The sequence below is a fragment of the Cynocephalus volans genome, chromosome 7 (assembly GCF_027409185.1).
Source record: "Cynocephalus volans isolate mCynVol1 chromosome 7, mCynVol1.pri, whole genome shotgun sequence".
Classification (NCBI taxonomy): Eukaryota; Metazoa; Chordata; class Mammalia; order Dermoptera; family Cynocephalidae; genus Cynocephalus; species Cynocephalus volans.
Genome location: NC_084466.1, coordinates 127,040,145 through 127,064,197, shown reverse-complemented (window position 1 = coordinate 127,064,197; position 24,053 = coordinate 127,040,145). Strand labels below are relative to the sequence as shown.

General features: G+C 42.3%; 1 protein-coding gene across 22 annotated transcripts in view; it reads left to right on the top strand.

Annotated features, from left to right (window-relative positions):
- The window catches only part of SORBS1 (sorbin and SH3 domain containing 1), a 230,309-nt gene that overhangs the window by 58,506 nt on the left and 147,750 nt on the right, over positions 1-24,053 (top strand). For all 22 annotated transcript variants that reach the window (XM_063102731.1, XM_063102755.1, XM_063102750.1 and 19 more), the window contains exon 2: positions 3,517-3,605. The gene's annotated coding sequence lies outside the window, so the exon portion shown is untranslated. The remainder of the gene's footprint in view (positions 1-3,516; positions 3,606-24,053) is intronic.

The following is a 24,053-nucleotide window of genomic DNA, read 5'->3' as shown; positions in this document are numbered from 1 at the left end:
ATAGTACTGTAGGAAATAATGAATATATCTTTTAAAAATTGAGGGCCACCAGAAGGGGACAAATTACTTTGAGATTTTCCTATACTTTCTTCCCTACCTGTGCTCATCAAAATTTGCATTATGGCTTAAGTGGAGGACCCTTAGGCTGAGCAGGACTCCTGGTTTTGTTGAAGGATAGTATGAATTGTTGCTGGGCCTTGCAGTCAAGAAGGCTGATCTTGGGTAGCTGTGGGTTTCTCTGGTGCTGGCTGTCTGAAGGTCACCTGGTGGCACCTGGTGATATTGGGGAAGAGATCTCTCCAGGCAGGTCCATTCAGGGAGCCAGCTTGCTCCAAGCTGTCATCTTTGTGGTACACAGCATTTACTTTGCCATTCTTGGCTTGAGATTACTCATGCCATTATATGACCACAAAGTGGAAATCTGGAAAGAGAAGTGCTCAGCCTGCTTGGTAGGTTTCCAGGCATTGCATTGATCTGTAGTGTCCTGCCCTTTGGTGAGGAGGAAGGACCTGATCAGAGTGCTCCGTGCCTTGGAGCTGTTCCTCGAAGGCCGCCTTGATGACTAACTGGATGCTCCCAGATCCTTTGTTCTGCAGGATGTGAACCTACACAAGTGTATGAACTCCAATCTGCTGAGGTTGGACAACCCCAGTAGTTTATCTGGAGGCACTGACATTGGGTCCTGGTATATTAAGGACTGGGGCAGAGGAAGGCTCCCTTCACTTACCTGGCTGCCAACTGGCTGCTAGTATTTTGTTCGTTTATTTCAAATAAAGAGGAGTTAAGTGGTGATTGTCATAATGTGATGCAGAAAGTGGGCAAACATACTAAGAGTGTACAATTCCCGTAAAACCTAGGTCCTTGGATCCTTTTGGAGGATGCTGAATTAATGAACTTGAAGAGATGGTTCTGAAGCTTCTGAGGCCTCTGGGTGAAATAGCCCTTTAAGAACTGGGCATCAGAATCACCTGTGTCAGGCTTTTGACCAATGCCTAGGCCTCCAAACCAAAGATTCTGATTTAATGATCTGGGACCTAGGGCTTTTTAAAAAAATGTTTTCCAGGTGATTCTAATTTTCAGCCAGATTTGGGAACCTGTCTACCAGTTACAGATCCAGGGAAGCTCTTCCCATTCTTCAGGTGAATTCTGCCACCTTGTTTCCTTTTACTGTCCTTGAACCCTGACCATGGCCACTTATTTGGCCTTTACTTCTCTTTATATACTTTTTCAGCTTGTCTTTTTGGAGTTCTTGCCCCTGACTTTGCCTCAGCCTAGATCAGGGCTGGTGGCTCATCTTTCTTATCTATGAAGAAAAGGAGAATTCCACTTGGGGATTTTGACAGGCAGGTATTCTGGGACATTTTCTCACAGAACTTCCTGCTTAAGGAATGAATGCATAGTAGATTCTTACTGTGGAATTCCAGGCCCTGGGGTGGAGATGGACATGAAAGTCTTGTGACTGATGCAGCAAAACCCTTTTTTTTTTTTTTTTTTTTTTTTTTTACTTCTTAGAGACATTAGGGAAGGCTCAGTGTTTCTGCCACCTTGTTTCTTGGGCCCTGCAGACTCTGGGCAGCACTGGTTGTCCTGAGGGAGTCATAGATAGGCATTGTCAGGGAACAGAGCTGAATTGGTGGCATTCTTGATGTGGGCACTTGGTGAGATAAACTTCCCAGAGTGGGCATGTAGGGCTCTGCATCAAGTCTCAGCAGATATTGGGTCACGTGGCCTAAGGCAGAGGTTTTTAAGATCCACAAGGTGGTGATAGGATTATGAGATCTGGACAAGACCAAACTGGAGGGGCTGTTTTCACCTCCTTGCTTTTGCCTATGTTGTCCCATGGTCTGTGATCCCTGCCTCCTGCTCCTTGTGCTTTAGTTAGGATTTCCTTAGGTCTCTGTCCATGCTAGGAAGTGTTTATAGCTGCTGCATTAGGTGCCCCTGCTCAGTGTTCCCATAACACACATGCATATCCAGATCATTGTACTTACCCATTGTTTTATAATTTGTTTTGAGTGTCTGGATGTCTTTTATTCAGATAGAGCAACTTCAGGGCCTTGTTCACTTATGTTTCTCCATCACTTACCATGCTGCCTGGAGTATGATAGGGTTCAGTAAATATTTGTTGAGTGAATGAATCAATAAATTCTTTGAGGGAGCAATATAAATAACTCCTACCAAGATGTTATAGTTGAACACTGCTCACTTATTACAGTGCCAGTACCTTGCACATAAGCTTACTTACAGTCTTGTATTCAAGATGCATATGAAGGGAGATTTTCCTAGCATAAAGAGTGTTCTAAACAGTTTGGGGCATAACTGAGCACTTTTGAAGTAGTAGATGCATAGTATTTGTGAGATGATGATGATTATTAAGATTGTTATTATTAGGTACTTGAAGAAGTGAAATTATTGAAAAATGTCACATTAGTAAACAAACCCTTAGGGAATCTGATATAATTTAGTCTTATTCTTTGGTGATAAATGAAGGTGTGGCAAGCATTTTAGTAGAAAGTGGGTGGGATGCTTCAACTGTATTTCCTTGGCTTTAATACTTCTCTTAAAGCTACTTACTAATTTCGAGAATACACACGTGTGCATGCATGCACTTATTTTTTGCGTCATGGTACAAGACTACTGTGAAGTGGGGCATGGTGAAAGAGTCCTGGATTGGCAGTCAAGGGACCTAGGTTCTAGAATGAGCTCTGCTTCTAACTGTAGGAGTGGGCAAGTCAGGTTTTCACTCACTCTTAACTTGTGTAAAATGGGAACGCTGCTCTTGTTCAGGGATTGCAAATTGTCTGCAGGAGTGTGGCTACTAATTTGAGTTGCTGTATGTGCTGTACCATTTATTCCCCTTTGGATCTTGGCCCTTTTTCTTTAATTTCCCACCTTTGTTAGAATCATAAGTAGAGGAAAATGTTGCTGTGCCACAAGAAAAATAATGTAAGTGCAGTGATAAATGACAGTCACAGTTCCTCTCTGTGTTGAGGAAACGATAGAGGGTACTGGGGCATATTGGAGCAGCCAAGCCTGAGGACAACTGCTATTTAGTACCAGCTGATCATTGTCAGACACGAACGTGGGCCATGTTGACTGATCTGATTTTTTTTTAAAGAGGAGTCAGAAGTCTGGGTTTTTGTGTGACATTTCTGATTTTTAAGTTTTGGCTCAGATTTTCTAAACATATCCTGTCAGTGAAATGTAACACCTCTTCAGGCTAAATGTGACCCACTGTGCTTTCAGTTTTTTGATCCCTGTTAAAGTTGATCTCTAAAGCTCCTTTCTGCCCAAGATCCTATAATTCTAATGAGGACCATTTCAGCTGGTGAACTGAAGATTCTTGTTCTACTTTGGGAAGTCAGGGTGGGGAAGGGAGTTGAGCTGGAAGAGGAGGAATGGGGCTCTGAGCTTAAATGAGGTGCATGGCAATTGGTATTTGGATGGGCCCCCATGGGGAGGGGCCACAGGGTGCCTGCGATTCACACCAGGTGTTTTGTACGTTTGTCATTTCAGGAGTTGGCATCCGTTGGAAGAGTTTGTGAAACCCTCTCTCAGCTCAGAGCTCCAGGACCAATGCATCTTCCCACTGCCTTAAACCACTGGTGAATATGTGTGTTTTTCCCTTTTGCTGCAGTGAAAGGAAACATTTTCAGTTGACTGTAGATGTGATTTGCAGAGAATAGTGCTGTCCTTTTTATTATAGAAGGAGGGACGCTGGGCTGGGCCGGGCCTGGGCATATCTGGGTTCTGGTACCTACTTGGTTCTGCCACTTTTACTGGGGGATCTTAGGTGAATTATTTGACCTTTTAGGGCCCCAAACAGAGAAATGTAGCCTGCCCTGCTTATATCACAGGGTTGCTTGCTTTGAAGATGAGAAGAAATAATGTATGTGAGAATGCCTCAAAGGGAATAAGAGCTGGGCAAATACAAGGTAGTACTATTTGGCTCTGAGATGTAGAGCAGTGCAATCCCCCTGCCCCCCAACCCCAATTTTATTAACTTTCTTAACATACTTTTTCAAGCTGGAGTTCCAGATGTAGGAAGAAATAGCTGCCAAACTCACCTGACTTCTACTGATCACCAGCTGGGGGCTTCCTGCCTTTGCTTTTGTGATGTTTGTAGACATCTTCATCTCCTCCAATCCCATGAGAGAGGGTATAAAAGCAGGGCACTTCTGAGCTGACAAATATATTAAAATGTGAACACATGTGTATTGGGAACATGATTTTTAAATACCTATTTGCTGATATTTTGAATACCAGACTCGTTCTTCAAGAAATTTACATTTTCTTTTTTTCCCCTTCCTACCACTGCAGCTGCCATTTTCTTGAAAGTAAATAAACTGCATTTCACAGTTACCTTCTTTTTTATTTGGGATCAGATAATTTCACAGTTAACAAATGTTCTTCCTTTTCAAAAGAAACTAATTACTCATCACAGCAGGTAAACGTCTTGCCTCTGTAGCAGTTGAAAGAGGTGAAAATATGTCCTTAACAGCAATGTGTTCCAATGCTGAGATGAGAGTGCTTCTAGGTGTGATGTTGAGGGTCTCAGGTGAGCTACTGAGGGGAATGACCACCATGAGCCAGGGAGGCAGTATGGCCCATACATCCTGATTCCAGACACTCTTTTTAGAAAAAAGCTGGCCTGTTTAATGCTGACTGCCTGGTCAGTTCCCACTATGTGGATTGGGTACTTTTGTGACCCAGTGAGACAAATCCCAGTGGCCTGGCCACCTGGGGAGCTTACAGTGTGCTGGGGGTTGGAGCAGGAAGGAAGGGCAGTCAGTCAGGTCAGGCAGGCCCAGGCTTAGGAAGCCAACTCAACTTGGTGGTCCAGACTATTCTGTCTAAGGGGACACAGTAGACATTCTGGGTCCCACCACCTGAACTCCATCCGGTAGGCAGGAAGAACTCTGTCATAGGAGTCCTCAAGAAAGCAGATGGCTTTAGATAGAAGGACATTTTATCCATTCATCAGATATGTGTTAATACCTGCTCTGTGCCAAGGCACTGCTCTGGGCACTGGAGGTTCAGTGGTCACAAGACACACTATGTGTCCATGCCTCCCTGGAGCTTAGATATGAGTGGGGACAACACACAAGAATGTGAGCTTTGTGAGGGCAGGGGTCTTTGCTTGTCTTGTTCACTGCCATATTGCCAGCTCTTAGAAGACCACCTTGTGCCTGATGGTCGCTAAGTATTGTTTTATGAATGAAGCAAACAAATAATTTTAGGTAGTAATAAGTGCTGTGAAGAAAACCAGATCAGGAGCTGGAGGGACTCTTTTTGAAAGAATGGTCTGAAAAGGCATGTGTGTGCATGTATGTGTGCAGGCACACATGTGTGCAGTGACCTGGAGTAAAGGAATCTGGAGAGGAGTGTTTAGGCAGCAGGAACAGCAAGCAAAAAGAAAGACCTTTGATGTAGGATGAGGTTGGTGTGATAGAGGAACAGAAAGGCAGCCAGTTTGGCTGGACCTGGGCTGGGGATGGTTATAGGGAGGGAGAGTGATATGAAATGAGATCAGAGTGGTAGGTGGGAGCCAGGTCTAATAGGCCATGATAGGGAGTTTGGGTTTTACTCTGACAGTGATTTGAATTCCACTGGAGGAGTTGGAGTAGAATAGTGATATTCTTTGTGCTTTAAAATTATTCCTGTGGCTCCTGAGTGCAGATTAGACTTTCGGGGCAAGAGTAGAATGAGTGTAACCTGTTGGAGGCCCTTCGAGTGGTCCAGGCAAGAGATAAGGGTGTGGCATGGATTAGGGTAGTAATACTATAGTGATAGGAAGTGTTCAGGCTCATGATATATTTTGAAGGTAGGGCCTGCTGGATTGGGTGTTGGGTATGAACAAAGAGGAGTCAAGGATGAGTCCAGTGTTTTTGGCTGGGTGAATGATGTTGCAATTTACTGAGGTGGGGGAACAAAGAGGAACCCTAAGAGTTCTGTTTGTGCCAATTAAGTTTGAGGTGCCCATTCTTGTAGAGATGTAGAGCTGGCTGGGGCTGGAAATGGTACCTTTGTAAGTCATCAACATGTAGATGGGAGTTAAAGCCACGAGACTGTGTAAGATCATTTAGGGAGAGAAAGGAGGTGATGTGGAGGATTTCAACAGAGAGGGTAGAGGGTAGATTTTCCATATGAAGTCCTTTCTAAGAAGTAAATGAAGACACATGCTAAAGAATATGGTATGATTCTATTTTATGCAAATATGAATTATACAAATGAGATAATGTGATATAAAAATAGTAACAAGGCCTTATATAAAAAGTTTTAAATACTGTGACTCCCCCAAATCAAGAAAATTAGTTTTAGAATTGCATAATTTTAAATCTGGTTGGCTGAGTAAGTTATAAATGGCATTTATGAAGTTGGCATAGGGCTATGCCTTTGGCTGGCAAACAGAAACCTCAGCATCTTTTACCAGTAGCCTGTAAACTAAGTACATTGTTCTTTATATGCGCTGGAACTTCTACAGGCCATTTTGATGACTGTTAATTCCCTGTTAATGTATTTCAGATGCTTTTTACATCCTATAATTATATCATCCAAAAGTCCATTAATTGAAGGTTCACTAAATGAAAAACATGCCTGAAAAAATCAATAATTTTGCAATGAAGTCAGATGTGATAAAATCCTGTGAAGAAGGCCAAACAGGTACCATGGTTTGCAGGGCCACAATTGAGAAGATATTTAGGATATCTTCAAAATGTTGAGGATAAATCCTGCGAGATAAAAAGCAGCAAAAATATACTGTGATGGTTGTAGTAGTTGCATGTGTTTCAGGTACCACCCATACCCCTCAACCACCATTGACTGATAGAAGAAAATCAGCTCTCAGTCATATACATTTTCACCTATTTGTGGGCTTCTGGCATAATGCAGCTGTTCTGTATTTGGCTTAGTCCATTTCCCAGAAGAGTCGCCCGCCGAGCTTCCTCCATGTTCTTGTTGGGCTCCTTAATTTTCTGTGAGTTCCTTTAGTCTTGATCTCTCCAGCCCCCTTACCACCATCACCAGCTCCAAAGTCTGCCTGCCTCCTCCCTTTGCCCTTATGAGCCTTTCATTTTAGAACCCCCCCACCCCTAAGGCTTTTGAATATCCTCAAGATTTCCTCCTTTGAAAACATTTTCTCTGTCCTCCTACCAACCCCACCTGATCTTCTCAGGCTTTTTGTGAAAATGATGACAAAGGAATGGGAAACTGGAGCAGCTATTGAGGGCAGGGTGTTAAGCAGCATTCTAAAATGGGCTGTTGCAAATCCCCTGGGCAATGGACAGCCCTAACTTGCTTCTCCATGTGTTTTAAGACTCCCTGGTTTTAGTGGAAATATTCTGAATGGGACTTCTGGAACATCTTATCTCTGGAAAAGAGCATTGATTGTGTAGTGTTTTGTCTGTAACCAGCTGTCAATGGCAAAATGAAGGTTTCAGTGGAATAGTATTTATGACGATTGGCATCAGCTCTGGTTTTCATTTGTTTTTTTCTCACAGAGTGGAACCTAAATAAAATTAAAAAGAATGAAACTTACTGACAATCATAGGGGGAGGATTTCTAGTCCCTGCTGTCTTTAGTGATTTCAGGAATAAAGAAAAGATGAGACCTTCCCATGGCCCTGGAGACTTAGAGCTGTGGGCATTTGAAAAATGGTGTTATCTTCCGTAAGGTTAAAAAAAAAGTGGGGCGGGGGGGGGCTACAGAACAGTCTTCAGTGCTTGTATACTTGTATACTTGTAGACCACCTCAGGAGATGCCTGTGATGGGTGGCCTTCTGGGAGGGCAGTGGTATGGGAGGGAGACCGACTCATCGCTTTATACCGTTTTATACTAAAAACCTTTTTTTTTTTTTTTTTTTTTTAAGGCTTGTTACCTTTAAAAAGGATGATAATAGTGCCTTTTATTCTTGATAAATGATCTGGAAAAATTTAAATTTCCTTCATAACTTGATTTTATAAGTGCTCTTGCTCAATGTGTCTTTTGATTGCCTGTTCCCAATGTGCAGTATCTGAAGCTTCATGTTCATTAGTAGCTTGGGAATAGGGTTCTTTAACTTGAGTTTCAAATATTTGCATGTTTGGGGAATGCCGTTCAGGCCAATTTCTTTCTTTCCTCCTTCTTTCCCTGATTTCTAAAAGGATTTGAAATTGTTTCTGGTCAATATTTTACTCAGCTGTGTTAGACAAATATAGATTTGAAATGAGGTGGATACCATGAGGTGAGCCACAAATTATAGCCATTTCAACTGAACATCTCACTGCCGCCCTTTAGAACAAAGTCTTACTGCACTGTGGAACAGAACATGGGATTTGGAATCCGTTGTGGTTGGTAGTAGTTTCTTATCCCAGAGTTCAGGCAAATTAAAAAGCAACTTGAACTCATTTTCCTTTTCTTAAGAATCTCAGCTACTGTAGGAAAATGCTCAAAGTAGAATTTGCTTAAGTTGTCACTTCTCTTAAAGGGAAGGGTAAAATTCAGTGTCTAGAACCAATGATGCTGGTTGTTTGGAATGTGTACTGTTGGGGGCAGCTTTTGCCAGTATCATTGTCTAGAAGTATCTCTCTGGGCTGCCATATTGCTTTGTGTTACTAGAGGTTTGTAAGGTTACTTTCTGGCCAGGGATATTGTGTCTTCTGAAGACATGATATCCATTTCATGCAGCAGTGACATCTCTTAGGTGCTGGTGTTTCTCTAAGAGATTTACGTGTTTGATTTTGTACTTTTTAAACAAGCAGAAAATTGTACCACATTTGCTGGCCACATGTAAAAACAAGATATTTTCTCCTTTTCCATCTAGTTAGTACAAATAGAGAGTGGAATACATTCTTTGTCTTTCCTTTTTTTTCCTGGGTTGGGAAAGTAAACATTAGATGGTGCTTGGGGTTGTCACTAATACAAGGAAATCAACATCATCTCCAGTGATGACTACATGTCATGGGAAGAAATCATTATGATGGTTCCACTGTCTAATTTAGAGGAGGCACTATCTGATGCCTCCTTCATAGCAGTACCCTCATTGTGCAGTCTCCCTATCAGCAAAGAGGTGACTCACTCTGTTTTTCTCACTCAAAAAGAATTTCTCCGGTTTGCTGATTATGGCAATGATTAAATAAAAAATGGTTCCTGCAGAGATATGCTTGAAAAAATGACTGTATTATTTGTGGTGGTTAAATTTGCATAATTCAACTTTCAGTATTATAATGGTGTTAGGTGTTAGTTCTTAGGCTTTTTAGTGGGAGAGGCCAGGAAGCCCTTTAAGGTGCATATGCACATACCCAATTTGCACGTATAACACTTTTACATTGTTAGGACGGTGACACTTCCCTGCCCAGTCATCATGCTTAGTCACACATACCATTCTAAATGTGGCTGCTTCTGGATAGCTCTGTGTGGCAGACACCCACCCACTCTAAGATGGCTCTTGTGATTAGACAGAGAAAGATTAGGGAAGATATCTATGTTCAAGGCAGTCTAACTTCAGTGACATTTGCAACTTCTGGAATTATCCCAACATGGACTCAAAAGCTGGAAATACTCTATTATATGACTTGCTATTAAGTAAGGAAGCAGAAGCATCTCTACCCTTTCTTTAATAACAGCTGATTTCATTTTTTCTTAAGTTCATTTATTCCCTCTCCCGCAGTTAAGAGAAGAGCTGTTATAGGGTAATACGGTTTTTTAAAAAAGTGGACAGATCAACCTCCATTTTTTCCCAACAGAATTTGTGTCTCTAAGACATTGTATTTGTTCCCCACGTTAATCATATTATTTATTTATTTATTTATAAAAATTTCTTAATATTATTTTTTTACATTCTAAGGTGGAGCAGTTGGGGGTGAAGGGGAGAGGAGAAAGGAAATAGGGTGGGAGGACTAAAAAAGAGGGGGTCTTGGTTGAGGCCCATGGCACCCCCCCTTATTCCAGAAGGGGAGACCAGGGGGGTTCTGGTGGCAGCTTGGTGGTCGTCACTAGGCTGGTTGTAGATGTTGGGGGGGCATGGCTGAGGCTGTCAGCTCCCACTGCCCCAGCTTGGGAGCCTGGGACACTTTCCTGCAGTGGCTGGGTGTTTGTCACTGGGCTAGATGCGTATGTCAGGGGGCATGGTTGAGGCCTCCTGCCCTCACCTCTCCCTGGCTTGGGAGCCAAGGGGACTTCCAATCCTCCTAGGTGTTATAGTTGTTCTTTGGTAGTGTTAGACCTTTATGAGTTAATATCAGACTTTGTTTTTTCTTTCAGTTCTGTGTTGAATTATTCGTTCTTTCCACCACTTAAACTCTGCACTGGAACTAATTTGTTGTCCTTGCTAAAATGGGGGAACTTCCTGTGGGGACCAGAACTTCAGCCCTGTGGTTGAGCTAAATTGCTGCCTTGCTGCTGATTCCCTGGGGAAGGCTTTTTGTGCAGCTCAGGTTTTAATTGTTGACCTTGTATGTACTTCCAGGTTATGAGTTCCAGTACACCTGGGCTGTGTGGAAACTCTGGTCTGGGCCTGAATCTTTTCAGCAAACGGCACCCCCTGCAGTTCTATATTCCTGACTAGTCTCCACTGAGTGGGCCTCTGCTGATTGGGGGCAGATCAGCTGTCCATGCTGTGCCCCAGTGTTGCCTCAGTGGCCTGTCTTCCCCATTGCCTGTGCTCTAAACACTTCCCATGGGATGGGCCATGTGCCGGTCCCTTGCAATGACTCACCAGCCTCTGAGTGGCTCCTTTATTCAGTTTCTGTGGCTCCTTGCTCCCATGTGGGTCCATGGGAGCTATGTTAGTGGTCTTGCTGGTCCAGGGGCCACCAAGGCCCTGTTTTCCCTTGTAGCCTCCAAGCAACTCCATCCGAAGCGCACAGTATGGGCTTTTGCCAGCTCTTGCTCCGTGAACCCTTTAAGTAGCTGGGGCTTGAAATGGTGGGAGCAGTCCTTTTTTTCCTCTCATTGTGGCTTCTCCTGCTTTCATGAACTCCATAGGTCTCTCCTCCTCTTCCCCTGAGCTCTAGCAGCCCCAGCTTGGCTGTTGTTGCTTTTTAGTAGTTGTAAATTGGTTGATTCATGGGGGAGAGTGATGCTGGGGACTGTCTATTCTGCCATCTTGACTGGAAGACCCAAGTTAATCCTATTTATAGCATTTTGTCCTCTGTGGCAAGTTGCAGACTAATTACCCACAAAACACCAGCATTTTTAATGTTTTTGAAGTAGTGGTCGGAATTTTAAAAATCAGAAAATTTCACGTAATTTGATTTCTAGCTACTCTTGAGAAACTAGAACATCTAGCAGTACTGGGTCGTGTTCTTGCATGGGACAGCAGCTGGAGTGGAATAGCGCTTGTCCCCTCTGGTGAGGCACAGGCCTCCCAGTTTGCTGTAGTCCTGGTACCACCCATTTGTTACCTGTTTGGCCCTCTTAGGCTTTTGGTTTTGTAACCCCTGACTTACTGTTTCTGCTTAAAATCTTACCTGGAAACATCAGGGGAGCTTGAGGTGCAACAAAACACTTTTAAAGGTTCAACACATCCTTTTTAAATGAGGAAACTAAATTTTAAATGATAAGGAGAAAAATGGTTGGGACAGTTGGGTGAAACATATGGTTTTTTTTCTTTAAAGAGACTTATGCATTTTTAACTAAGGGGAAGGAAAGCAATAATGTAATTTTTTAAAAGTATTCTTTACAAATATCAAATCACTATATTAAGTTTTGAAATATATGATGTACTCTGGATAATGTGATTTGCTCATAAAGTTACCCTGTTGGGAACATTTATACAAATTTACTAATTATATTTGCTCTTGAATATTTCCAGTTTTTTCTTTCAAATAGAACTGAACTACTGAACTTGGAGTTAAACATTTCTTAGTTTTTTTCCTTTTTATAATAAACAGACAAAAATATAAAACTGAGTAACAGGAGTCACCAATGTTTTAATAAAACAGAGAATTGGCTTTTTTTTTTGGCTCTGTACCTCCACAGCCTCCAGTAGAATATAGAAAAGAACTTAACATCAACAAGAAAAAAGCCAACAAACCAACCTAAAACTTAGATGACCATGTTTAACTTCATCAAAATCATTCCCATTTTGTGAGCTATCGTGATCAGCAGTTTCTGGTTCTTCTGATATTGCCTTTTTCTTCCAAAAATCATTCTTGTAAACTTCTGAAGACCAAATGTTAGCCAGGATGGGGATAGCATCTCAGCACTTTTCATTTTTAGCTTCTTAATTTTGGGGTGAGAGCACATCAGATTCTTGGTATACTGGACTGGGTACGAGGAGAATGGAATTCCACCCCAGCCACTTACCGGGCCCTAACTTGCCATCTACTCTAGAACAATCTACCTTCCCTGAGCTTCAGTTGTTTCTGACATAAAATGAGATCATACTTGTATTTGAGCTTCCCTCAAACCCTGTCTAGAATTCCATTATTCGGTCACATTTCAGTACAGACTCAGTGCTAAGGATGAGTTCCGGGAAACCTGGAGTACTGGCTACATAACAATTTCTGTAGGCAGAAGGGTTCCTAATGTCATTGCTATTTTTCCTGGTTACTTGTGGTAAACACAAAAGAAAAATGAGTTATGTACTAACCAGCTCCTGTAACCCTGAATTCGCAGCATTGGAAGGAAATTCTGTAGCTCTGTTTAGTAGATGATGCAGAGCTGAGCTAGGCAGAATGGTTTTTATTTTCTTGGCGTTCTGTAGAATATTTCTGATCAGAGCTCCCAGGTCTATGAGCCTACCCATGTTGATTGGTACTTATGAGACTTGGATTACCCTAATACTCGAAGTTTACAATCCAGGGTGATACTTTCCTTTATTTTTTTGTGGCAGGTCCAAAGCCAGTCACATACGATCTCTTGGCTATGATAAGTCAAAATTACTGACCAGGACAAAAAATAAATGGCAGAGAGCCTTTAGCAGAGTAAGCAACACATGTTGCAGAACATGCTAAACATGAAGGATGGCAAAAAGGAGGCTGCCTGAAGGTCTTTTGCAATGGGCCTGGGTCAGCAGTCACTGAGAACTTACAATGGTACTTAGAGCATGGAAAAAGTGTGTGTGTGTGTATAGTTACAATATAGTGTATATGCAGTATATTAAACTTGTGTAGATATTTAATACTAAATATATTGTTTGTTTTAGGTAATTATTTACAGAATAAATGGCACTAAGATGATTCAGTGCTGCCTGGGTTGGCATTAAATGGGCTGTGTGTGGAGGAGCAAAGGAGGGACCAGAGATCAGGCTTGCAAAGGCCTTGCCATTGTGTTTTAGAAAGGATCTTCTTGGCAGAATTCTAGACTGCATTCTTGGTTTGCATTCCTGATGATACTTTTTAGATTGCCCCTTCAACATCAAATTCACTGATTTGTTTACAGGTTATTCAGCCAACATTGTGGAGTAGCTAATAGTGTTTACATAATGCCTTTTGGCATGTAGAGTGCATCCATGTACCTTATCCCACTTAGGTGTACTTGTTTCAGAACCCAGTCACTTGTGTGGGCAACAGCCTGCATTGGTTGATGACTGCAAGTTCTGTTTCTTAATAGCCTTTTTCTCTTTATTTTCTAATGTATTTGTAAGCAGGGATCCCATGGCTTTGTCTGGGCCATTTAGAAGAAACTTGGGACAGGTGGGCAAGAGAGTTGCTAGGGGGGTGGGCTGGACAGTCATTCCCAGGAACAGAAGAGGTGGGAATCATCTACTGAGCATGAGAGTGGGGTGGATGGGATGTGGTTGTGGCTTAAAGGAAGATGGAAACTATTTGGAACAGCTGGCATGGGTTGGGCAGCAGGGGCTGAGTGAGCACTGAGAACAAGGACTGCTGGTGACTGAGAGGAAGCTCTGCGTCAGCAGGTGCGGCCTGGTTGTGCAGGGTGGCAGGCAGAGCCAGACGAGACTCAGGGACAAAAGGAGAGGTGGGCGTGGGGAGGGGTTGCATGGTTGCTTGGTATAGGAGCTGTTTCTGACTGAGTGTGGCTGTATAGGAGAGGGGAAGGGGGCTGAGGGTGCTGGGCATTAGTTCTTCTGAGTATGGCTTCTAAGGCCCTTTATCTTTCAGGACTCCTCCTGCCGTGCCTGCCATGTCAGGCTATTCCTGAGAGAGCATACTATTGTATGTACATATTATTCCTTTCTCCCTTTCCTTTGGCCAATTACCTCTTACTTCAAGCTCTGGCTGGCCCAGGCATCACTCCTGGGAAGATGTTTCTGATTGTTGTCTGCTGCATTCTCTGCTGGGATCCTTCACCCTGTCCACACTTCTCCCCTGTGCTATAGAGGCCACTGGCATGTGTGGATTGGAAAGTTCCCTGAGTGCAGGACTGCCCCTTGTACCTAGGAGAGCACCTGGCATGCAGAAGGTGTTCAGTAAATGCTTGCTGAATGGATGCATAATTGCTTTGTTGTAGTATTAATAGCATTAACAGAATGTTCAAACTGGAAGAAAACTATGTGATCAGCTAGCGTAACTCACTCATTTTATAGTTCGCAGAGAACTGAAACTCAGCCAAGACTCAAATTTCTCTAACTCCAAATGCCATGTTCTTTCCACTATACCACAATGGTTGCCAGTGTGTCTTCTAGGTGTGTGGAGATGGCAGCCCTCTGCTTAGTGCTGGTTACAGCCTGAAGTCACTATTCATAGTGTTACGTTATCTAATTTTTCTCGTAGGGAGGAAAACTGTGTCCTGACAACTGAGGAGCTTTTCCTCTACACAGTGCCAGGTTTACAACAGCCCTGACTTCACTGCTTCCCTTTCCTTTTCCGGGTTTGTCCTAGTTTATCTTTAGGTAGGGTGAGCATCAGCAACTGTTTCTAAGTAAACAGAGGAATTGCAGATTCAGGGTTTGTGGTTTCAAATATTCAGTGCCTTTTGCTTCAGCCTGTCCCATTTTGGCAGCAGTCACTGCTACTCCTGTCTCCAAATTGCCCTGATTGAGTATGTATTAAAGACTGACAGTACACAATGGAAGTTTCCTTCTTTGGGTAAGCAGAAGACCTGGCAGCATTGAAAAAGGGAAGCCTTAGGGGAATGAGAGAGAGTGGGCACTTGTCTAAACCATTTTGTGTCAGTTAAAAAATAAAAAGGTGTAACTCTTAGTCTCCAGACCCATCCCTGGAAGATGGAATATAAGGTAGGGTGTCTATGCTCGTTTGTGTATTTTTCATCTCCAAAGCTTATCTTTGAGCTTTTGGGCAACACTTTACTTTTAGAATGCTCTGTTTAGGGTTAAATTCTCAGGACGACTCAGGATGGGATGTGGCTAGTTCCCTAACAGTCTGTCCATGGATGACGCAGTTTTGGGAGGTTGGTTCCAGATCACTGGGAATCATCTGAACTCTCTCCCCATTACCCTTGGCCCAAAGAACCTTGGGGATCAGTTCCAGGACTGAGCACTGGGGATAGGGGTGACTCGTTTGAAACTGGGCTACTCTGTTAACTAACTGAGCAGTTAATAGCTAAAAATATCCATTTTGTAGAAAGTACTCTGCAGATCAGGGTCTTCAAATCCCTTATTACTTTGAGAAGCTCTGCAACACTGCTTCCCCTTAGCACCTCTGTACATACTCCCCCCGCCCACCTTATTTTGGAAAGTAAAAATTAGATGCTGTACAATACCCCCTTTAGCTCAGAAATCCTGTGGCTTGGAACAAGTCCAGCATCTTTGGTCTTAGGGTTTCTGAAGCCACTTTGAACCTTTTTGGCTTCCAGCTACATGGGAGCCTGTTTCTGATCCTCCCTGGGCTGGTCTTGGGTTCCAGGCATTGAGCTGGATGTACATCAGGCAAGGATTTGGACTGCATCAGGAAGTATTTCGATGTGCTCTATTCTCTGTTTGGCATCTATTCATTTCCTTCAGGGACGTCCCCTTCCTTGGGAAAAAAAAATAACTCCAAAGATGCTTGTCCGCCTGATGAGCTAAAAAGGAATTCCAACCAGGTGTTTCCATTCAGGATCTTGGCTTTTGTCAGTCACAGATCAGTGGGTGAGTAGGGTGTCACCAAACTTAAAATGCTCCTGACGTTCCCGCCTCCCCTCCTGCTGGCAGTGGTCTTTATGCTTGCTACTTTAGAGAATGGCAATCTTGGGACAGAACTAGCATTTGATTATAGTGGGTCTTAAGGAGTAGTTATTTCTAAGGTGTTGGCTGTCACGCTGCTGGGCTCCGACCTAACAGGGTATCCTAAGTGATGGCCTTCCTTGAGCCCCAGCCTCAAGCCCTTCTCCAGGTGTGTGTAATTCTTCTGTGTGGTGCTAGAGAATTGTGGTTATGAATGACAGTTAGACAGTGCTCTGTGGGGGCCCCAGAGCTGTTTTGGGATTCCATCCTGAAGCTGTCTGAGGATCATGATAAGGACTGTAAGACAGTGAAGACTTTACCACTCCCTGCAGTAACCACCTCAGACTCTTGGTTTCTGTGGAGCATATGGTCAAACAAAGTACTACCCCTTCCCCAGTTTCCCTCTGAAACATGTAGACTTTATATGTATTCATATTAAATTTCATCTTGTTAAATTTAATTCATCTTATAACCTGTCAAGAACTTTTGAAATCCAGCTTTTGGCACTGCCTTGTTTGTGTCACCTCTAGACACAGTTGTTGACCAACACCCGCAACATGATGGTGACACTTTGGGGACGGTGGTTTAATCATCTTTATGTAAGTCTGCCTAATTGCCCATGTTTCTTTCATCCTATTCATAAGAATATCAAGGAACTCTTTTACTGGTTTAGGTGAAATTACACTCATCTGAACTATTTGTCTAATAAATCTAATAAAAAAAAAGGGAATTGCTTAACTAGTACTTGTTCATAGTGAACCACTTAGTGATCACTACTTCTTTTCTTAGACATTCATCTATTAATATTCCAGGCTAGACTTTTTCTGGATGTTGATGCCAAGCTCCTTGATAAACTTCTAGAGCCTTCCTTCTGTTAACTATTTCGTTTCCCATCTTTCAACACCATTCCTTTTCTCTGAGGTTTTGGAAGGATTACTGGCTGTGATTCCTCAGTGACAGTTGCACGTTCTTTTAGCTGTCCGTGGATGTGATTCATCTGAGCCTGAAAACCTGACATTACTTAAAGTGGCTGCACTCTCCTCCTAGCTCAACACCTGTCTTCTGCTTCTGTTGCCTCTTACTAGAGTTGCCCTTTCTGGTGAGAAGACCATTCTCTCAGATGGAGGAGGTGGAAACAGCATAGGCAAGGAGCAGTTTCTCTTGTAACATTACACCAACTTTCCCAAGCAAGCCTGTTACCTCTTTGCTTTTATTCTTTGATCATAGCTTATTCTCTGATCATAGCTTTAAAAAAAAACCCAAAACCCAAAACCTCTATCCCTGATGGATATTCACATTTCTCACGTTTTAACTCATCCCAGATCTCTTCGCCTTTTGGATTTTCTTCCAACCAACAAATGCTACTGTCCTTTGTTCAACTTTGACTCTGTTCCCTCTTCCCGTGGCCCAGACATGTGCATAGAACATTCCAATGCTGGGAGTGCTTCACAGCCATTTAAAGGACTTTCCAGTGTTTTTCTGGTTCTTGACCTCCCTACCCTCTCTGGGCCACAGAGTTTTCCTCCAAGCTCAGATAACCTCTGACTCTTCATTTGCCCTTCCAAGAACTTTGCTTCTTGCCACCGTGTTCTCTCTAATTTTAAGTTATGACTGGCTCTCTGGGCTGCCTGGAATAACCAGGCAAGGCTGAGTTAGTGACTAAGGATAGGTTTCAGCCATGCTAACCACCCAGAACTTTTTATCCCACCCTTACTCCCCAAGAGACCAGCTCTTGGGACTCCCACCCAGGGCAAGTTTGGGCTGAGCCAACTGATCCCTCTGCCAGGTTTGAGTTCTCAAGGAACATGTTGGCCTCTCCCTGAGCTGAGACAGAAGGCCAAGGCTGCCCAGCCCCTAGGTCAGGGACTAGAGGAAAGAAGAAGCCGGGGATGTTCTGGCAGAGAGAACAGGCCCCTGAGTGGGAAGTACACCATTTAGAGAAAGGAGAAGAAGGGGAGGTTAAAAAGTTGGTGATGACTCTGAAGACTCTCAGGTCTGTAATCCAGGGGGACCCAGGCAGCCAATCACTTTTCTGCAACTCGGTGTTGGGAGAGAGCCCTCTCTTGGAGTTGCCCCTCCTATGCTGGGATGACTAAGTCAAAGGAGTAGCTCTATCCTGGCACCTGGAAGTGTCTTACATTTTCTCATTTTAGACTTGCCATTCATTTAGAGAAAAGCATCATAACTCCATTATTACAGATTCAGGACCATTAAGAGTCAGGCTGGATTAAAATTTATCTCTTTTCTGTCTGTGGAAAAGGATTTAAGGAGAAAAATCACAGTGAGGGATGTTGATTTAGGAAAAGCTTTTTAAAGAACCCACTTTAGGAATGTACATTTGCATACAAACAATGAAAGTGCTCATTAAAATGATTCTCACATCATTTTAGCAGTTCAGGGACTGCTGCTTGGCAACACTTACGTAGTGGAAGCAAGTGTGCTTTGAAAATAGTAAAATATCGTTCCATCCATCTAATCAACGGTGACATAGTGTGCGCCTTGTATTTGCAAGGCGCTGTGCTAGTACCCCTGGGGGGTATGTCAAGAGTAGAAAACTTAATCCTCACTCTCTAGGGTGCCCAACTGAGGCATTTCCTGGGATATGAGACTACTGGGAAAGTCCAGGGAGAACCAGGTCAATTTGGTCACCTTAACCTCAGTAGTTTGAAAGGTTGGTAGGAATGAAGAAAGTACCTAAAGCTTTCCACCTGTTGAGACAGGGCACATCTGTTCATATTGTCCCAGAAACTATTAGAATTCTGCCCTGTAGGGTATTTTCCCCCTCCAAATTGAGGAGTCTAATTCCCTTTTAAAGCTATAGCCCAACGCTTAAAATATTTCTATCATCATCCTTATTAGCATCAGCTTTCACTGGGCACCTGCTGTTTGCGGCTTGGACTTTGCCCTGGGGAGCGTGGGTGGGCTGATCTAGCCTGGAGGTGATGTGAAAACCTCTCAGTTCCTGGGGGAACACCACCACCTTATCTTTTTTTTTTTTTTTAAAGTGTTTTAGAACACAGAGCCTGGAGTACAGTAGATGTAAATATTTGTAGACTGAAGTTTATGAACTTTGTGGTTAAGAGTGCAGGGTCTGGAGTCATATAGACTCATTTCAAATCCTGGCTCTGCCATTTGCTTGCTTTATGATCTTGGCCTGTGACTTAACCTCTCGAGCCTATTTTCCTCTTTGTGAAATTAGGATTAGTATAAGGATAGTCATAGTGATTATGATAGGCTGCATAGTATAGTATATAGTAGTACATGCTGTGGAGTCAGACTGCTAAAGTTCACATCCGGCTTACTAGTTATATAACCTCAGCCCTTGAACCTCTCTGGGCCTCAGTTTTCTTATCTTTAAAACAGGGATAATAATAGCACCCTTATTAGAGGGTTATTAAAAGTCAGAATTGTAATGCCTGGTATGAGAAAACTTTATGTAAATGTTTGCTAACTTTTAAAAACTGTAGAACTTTTATCAATTAATTATTTGTTCTTACAGAATTTCTGTGAGGTTTAGACACAGGGCAAGTATTACTCTTAATTCCCTAGTCCCCTATTTGTTGTTGTATTTGAGGGAAAAAATAAAGTTTTCATGGGTTAAAATGGTTTGCTGAAGTGAACTTGGCCAGTAGATATCGGAACTGGGATCAGAATCCATGTTACTCGCTATAAAGATATAGGTGCCCTAGCACGTTTATTGAGGGCACATGGGCATGCATGCACATATTAAGTCTTTAATATAAACTGGAGACAGATGAATAGTGTATCTTCTCTTCTGCACCATCACCTTTACCACCCTCGTTCAAATGTGCCCTGATCCCCTGGCCTTCTGCTAACTGATGTTCTCTGTGAATTATGACATTGAGCTGTGTCCTCTAATTGGGTCTCTGGGACTTACTAAGGTTACTAAGATTCTAACTGCCTTAGTGTTGCTTGCTGTCTGGCTGGACTTCCTTTGGAGACCAAAAGATTCTACTGTATGTCATTCCTAATTTCAGAGTCTCTTAGATGAGCCATTTCACTCGGAGGAAACTCAGGCTAAATAGGAACACTCTACTCCCCCCCCCTTTATATTTGGGGTTGAAACTCTTCATTGCTCGCGAGAAACTTAATTAGGAAAGCAGTGTATTAGGGAATGTAAAACTAGCTTTTAAACGCTTGCCGATCTCTTGTCACTTAGATATCTTTAAAGTGTTTTACTCTTTGTTCACAAGCATGGGTGCTTTTAAAAAGTGCTTTTACGGTAAGGGGTTAAAATATAAATATTATCCTATGTGAGCAGTGAAGGTGCTTTAGTTCTTAAGCCCTATTTTTGAGCTCTGGAATCCAATTCCTTCCTGTTGCCAGCTGAACCTGGGACTGATGTATTAGATGAAAATATATTCCTATCTTCAAACATAGATAACAGGACATTCTGTCCTCCAAATTTCAGTGTTTGAATTGGGTGTTGCAGGAAACTTGGCACCCTCTCTTTCTTTTCACAATAATAAACAGACATGATGTAGCCTCATGTTTCATCTGATGGGGCTTAGATGCTATTGCCTCATAAAGGCTGATTCATAGACAAATGGGAACTAATTATAGTAGTTTAAATAATATCTCTGTTTAAATTTGGCAAGGCAAGATGCCTTGCATGTTTTGTAGGACATGAGAGACTCCGTTTCTTTAGTGGCATGGAGGTGACATACCCATTTCTATTTTAGCTACACAGTGGTTATGCTGGCTCTTACCTGCCATCTTTATTTTATTTTAGGGATTTTTGGTGCACTCATGCACACCCCATGCACAAACATTGAAGTGCCTCTTCCCATAATCTATACAGGGAATTCTTTCCTGCTATCTGTCCACTGCATTTTTAAGAAACAAGCATCCTGTGTTCTTCTTCTTTTTTTTTTTTTTTAAAGCATTTCAGAATATCTGCTATGAAAAATTGCAGGAAGTTATTCACTTCTTTCTATGGAATGAATAGAAGATTTTTGTCAGAGACTATTCTGATTACTTTTACTCTACGCATCCTCCCCACTGTGAATTAGGTTGGAAAACAGTTCTAATTTGTTTTTGAATTTGCTTTAGATAAAAAGGTGATATATGACCATATGCAAAATTAAAATTAGAAAAAAAGTTTGCAGTGAAAAGTAAATCTCCTACCCCTTTTGTATCCAGGTATCTCTCTTCAGAAGCAGTCCTGGGCATTGTTTTTTTTTTTCTATTCTATTCTGGAGATTTTCTCTGCATTTATAAACATGTGTATTTTCCCCACAGAAATGACATACTATCTACAGTATTTTGAACCTTTTTTAACTATAATCTTGGATGTCACTCCACATCACATATTGAGCTACTTTATTCTTTATAGCAGCTGTCTAGTTTTCCATTGAGTAGATGTGTAATAACACAAACAATTGCCTGTGAATGGTCTTTAGGCTGTTTTAATCTTTTGCCCATAAAATCAAGGTATAATGAATGATCTTGTACATCTGCTGTAGGATAGGCAATGTGTCTTGGTGGTTACGAGCAGGGTTCAGTAGCCCAAGGGCCTGTGTTTGAATCCTACTCTCTCCATTTATTATTGAGCTATATATAGTCTTGGCCATAATCCCTACGCCTCAGTTTTCGCATTTGTAAGATAGTATTTATCTCATAGGTAGGATGTGATGATTAAAAACACTAGTTTATATAATGCCTATAGACCAGTGCCAAGCACGTAGAGAGGTTTATATGTATTTACTAGTATTGTCATTTTGTATGATGTGGAAACACATGAATCTTAACATGTACTTATCTCTGCATGTTCCTGGATCACTTTCAGTGGCTTTTAGGAGTCATAACACAGTTTTTGATTCTGTGGGTTATATCTGTCCCCTAGATTTACTCAAATGCCATGTTCATTGTCCTCTCTTCCATTTCCTTGTTGCTTTTGTGTAACATCCTGGAGAAGAAAAGGGAAGGTTTCAGCCACTATACTCATGTGTTCACACCACTTTAAAGGCATAAAATGTTTTGTCAGTGGTGATAATTTTTAACAAATGGTCTAGTTTTCAATTCCCCATACATAACTAATTTAGAACCTTACAATACTTAAGTATTTACATTTAGGCAAACATAGCTTGTGTGTGTATGACTCAGTATTTATTGAATGATATCACCATGTTTTGAGTTACAAATTGAGTCTTTGGAAAAGAATGGAAAGTGTACTTACTCTGATTTAGTTGACTTTGGTATAAGTTCCAGGGTCTTAAGTTTACATCATCCAAGACTACCACTTTTGGATTCAGAAAAACCAGAGTTAAAATCCCCATGGTGGTGTTTGCTAACATGGGGATTTGATCTTGGGCAAGTAACATAGGCTTCCAGGGCTTTGTTTCTCCATTTACAGATGGACCCACTTCCTAGGGCTTTATGAGGTGACAGGAGAGAGTAGGTGAAGCACCCAACAGGGTGTGGCACAGAGCGGGTACTCATGGGCCATCAGTTCTTCTTCCCCTCCTTCTCCTGCTACCCAGTTCTTCCTGTCAATGCCACCTGACTCATGCCCGATGACTTACCAGTGTGCTTTCTCTGCCTTAATTGAGAGGACAGTTTGTTTCAGTTGTTGTCACTTCAGTCCTAACTTATGTGAGTGAGCTGAATATTCAATGAATGTCTGCAAATATGTGAATTAGAGGCAAGTTGACTATCTCCCCACTCCAGTGAGGTCATTAGTATTTCTTTGAGAGCAATATCTAGCGACAGCATTGCAAAATTGAAATGGTAACCCCTGAAGTGATCATAGAGAACAGTATTTTCATCCCTGGTTATTCCTTTGAAAAACTTTGTTATAGCTCACTCATGAAATCCTTTTCCCAGATACTCGTTGTTGTTGGGGGATAGGGCAGGGTGCAGAAGGAACGTCTAGAAACTTTAATTTCATCAAAGCTGCATTAGAAAGTCACTTGCAGGAGGATTACTTTGACTTTTTTATTCCTCCTCTTCCCAAAGAAAGCATGAGTCTGTTGGCTTGCAGACTTAATGGCCGGCTTAGCTTGGTCCTGGTTCAGTGTGTTGGGGCACAGGGGATGAGCTGGGGGAAAGCAAAGCTACAGATTGAAAGGAGCAGGAAGACCATTGCTAGCTCCTCCAGATCACTTGGAGAGGAGCTACTCTATTTTGCATTAAGTGTTTTGCTGTGAATTTTTGAAATAGCAGTCACACCCGTATTAAAATGTAAGAACCAGAGTGCTTTACAAAGACATGCAGGCCAGGTCCCTTCCGGCTCCGAAGCTACGAGTATGCAAACACAAATATTGGGATAATAGGAGCCATTGTTCCCACTTGGAACGCTCTTCCCATTCTTCTCTTTCTTACTCAGGCTTTCCTATACTTTGCAACCCAGCTCAATTCCCACTGTACCACTTTTGTAATTCTTTGACTCTAGAATGTTTGATTGGCAGTTAGATATAGCATTGTGTGTTGAAGTGTTGTTTATTAAACCTATTATCATTTAGGCATTTTCACATGTTTGTGCCTTGGCTTCTTTTCTAAGTATTTGCAAGGTGCTTTCCTTCCCCTGTACTGCTATGGGTGGGTGTAGTTCGGTGGTTCTCAAAGTGTGCTCCCTAGCAGCAGCATCACCTGGGAACTAGTTAGAAATGCATGCCAGATCCACTGAATTAGAGAGTCTGGGGATGAGGCTTAGCAGTCCACCCTTTAACAAACTGCTGGTGATTCTGCTGTATGCTGAAAGTTTGAGACCCTCTGGTCTAGTGATAAGAACCAGGGGACAGAGAGACCTGGGTTTGAAGCCAGCTCTACCATATATTATCTGACTGACCTTGGGGAAGTGAGTTTTTTCTTTCTTTTCTCCCCTTCCCAGGGGTGTTTCATAGAAATCTGTTTTGCAAGATATTAATGGGTACTGTAAGGGTAGAGATGGGTGAGGGGTTCTGTGGCCAGATAAGTTAGTGAAATGCTACTTTAGCTAATTTAAACAGGAGTCTTTATGGCAAGACTTTTCAGATACCTAAAT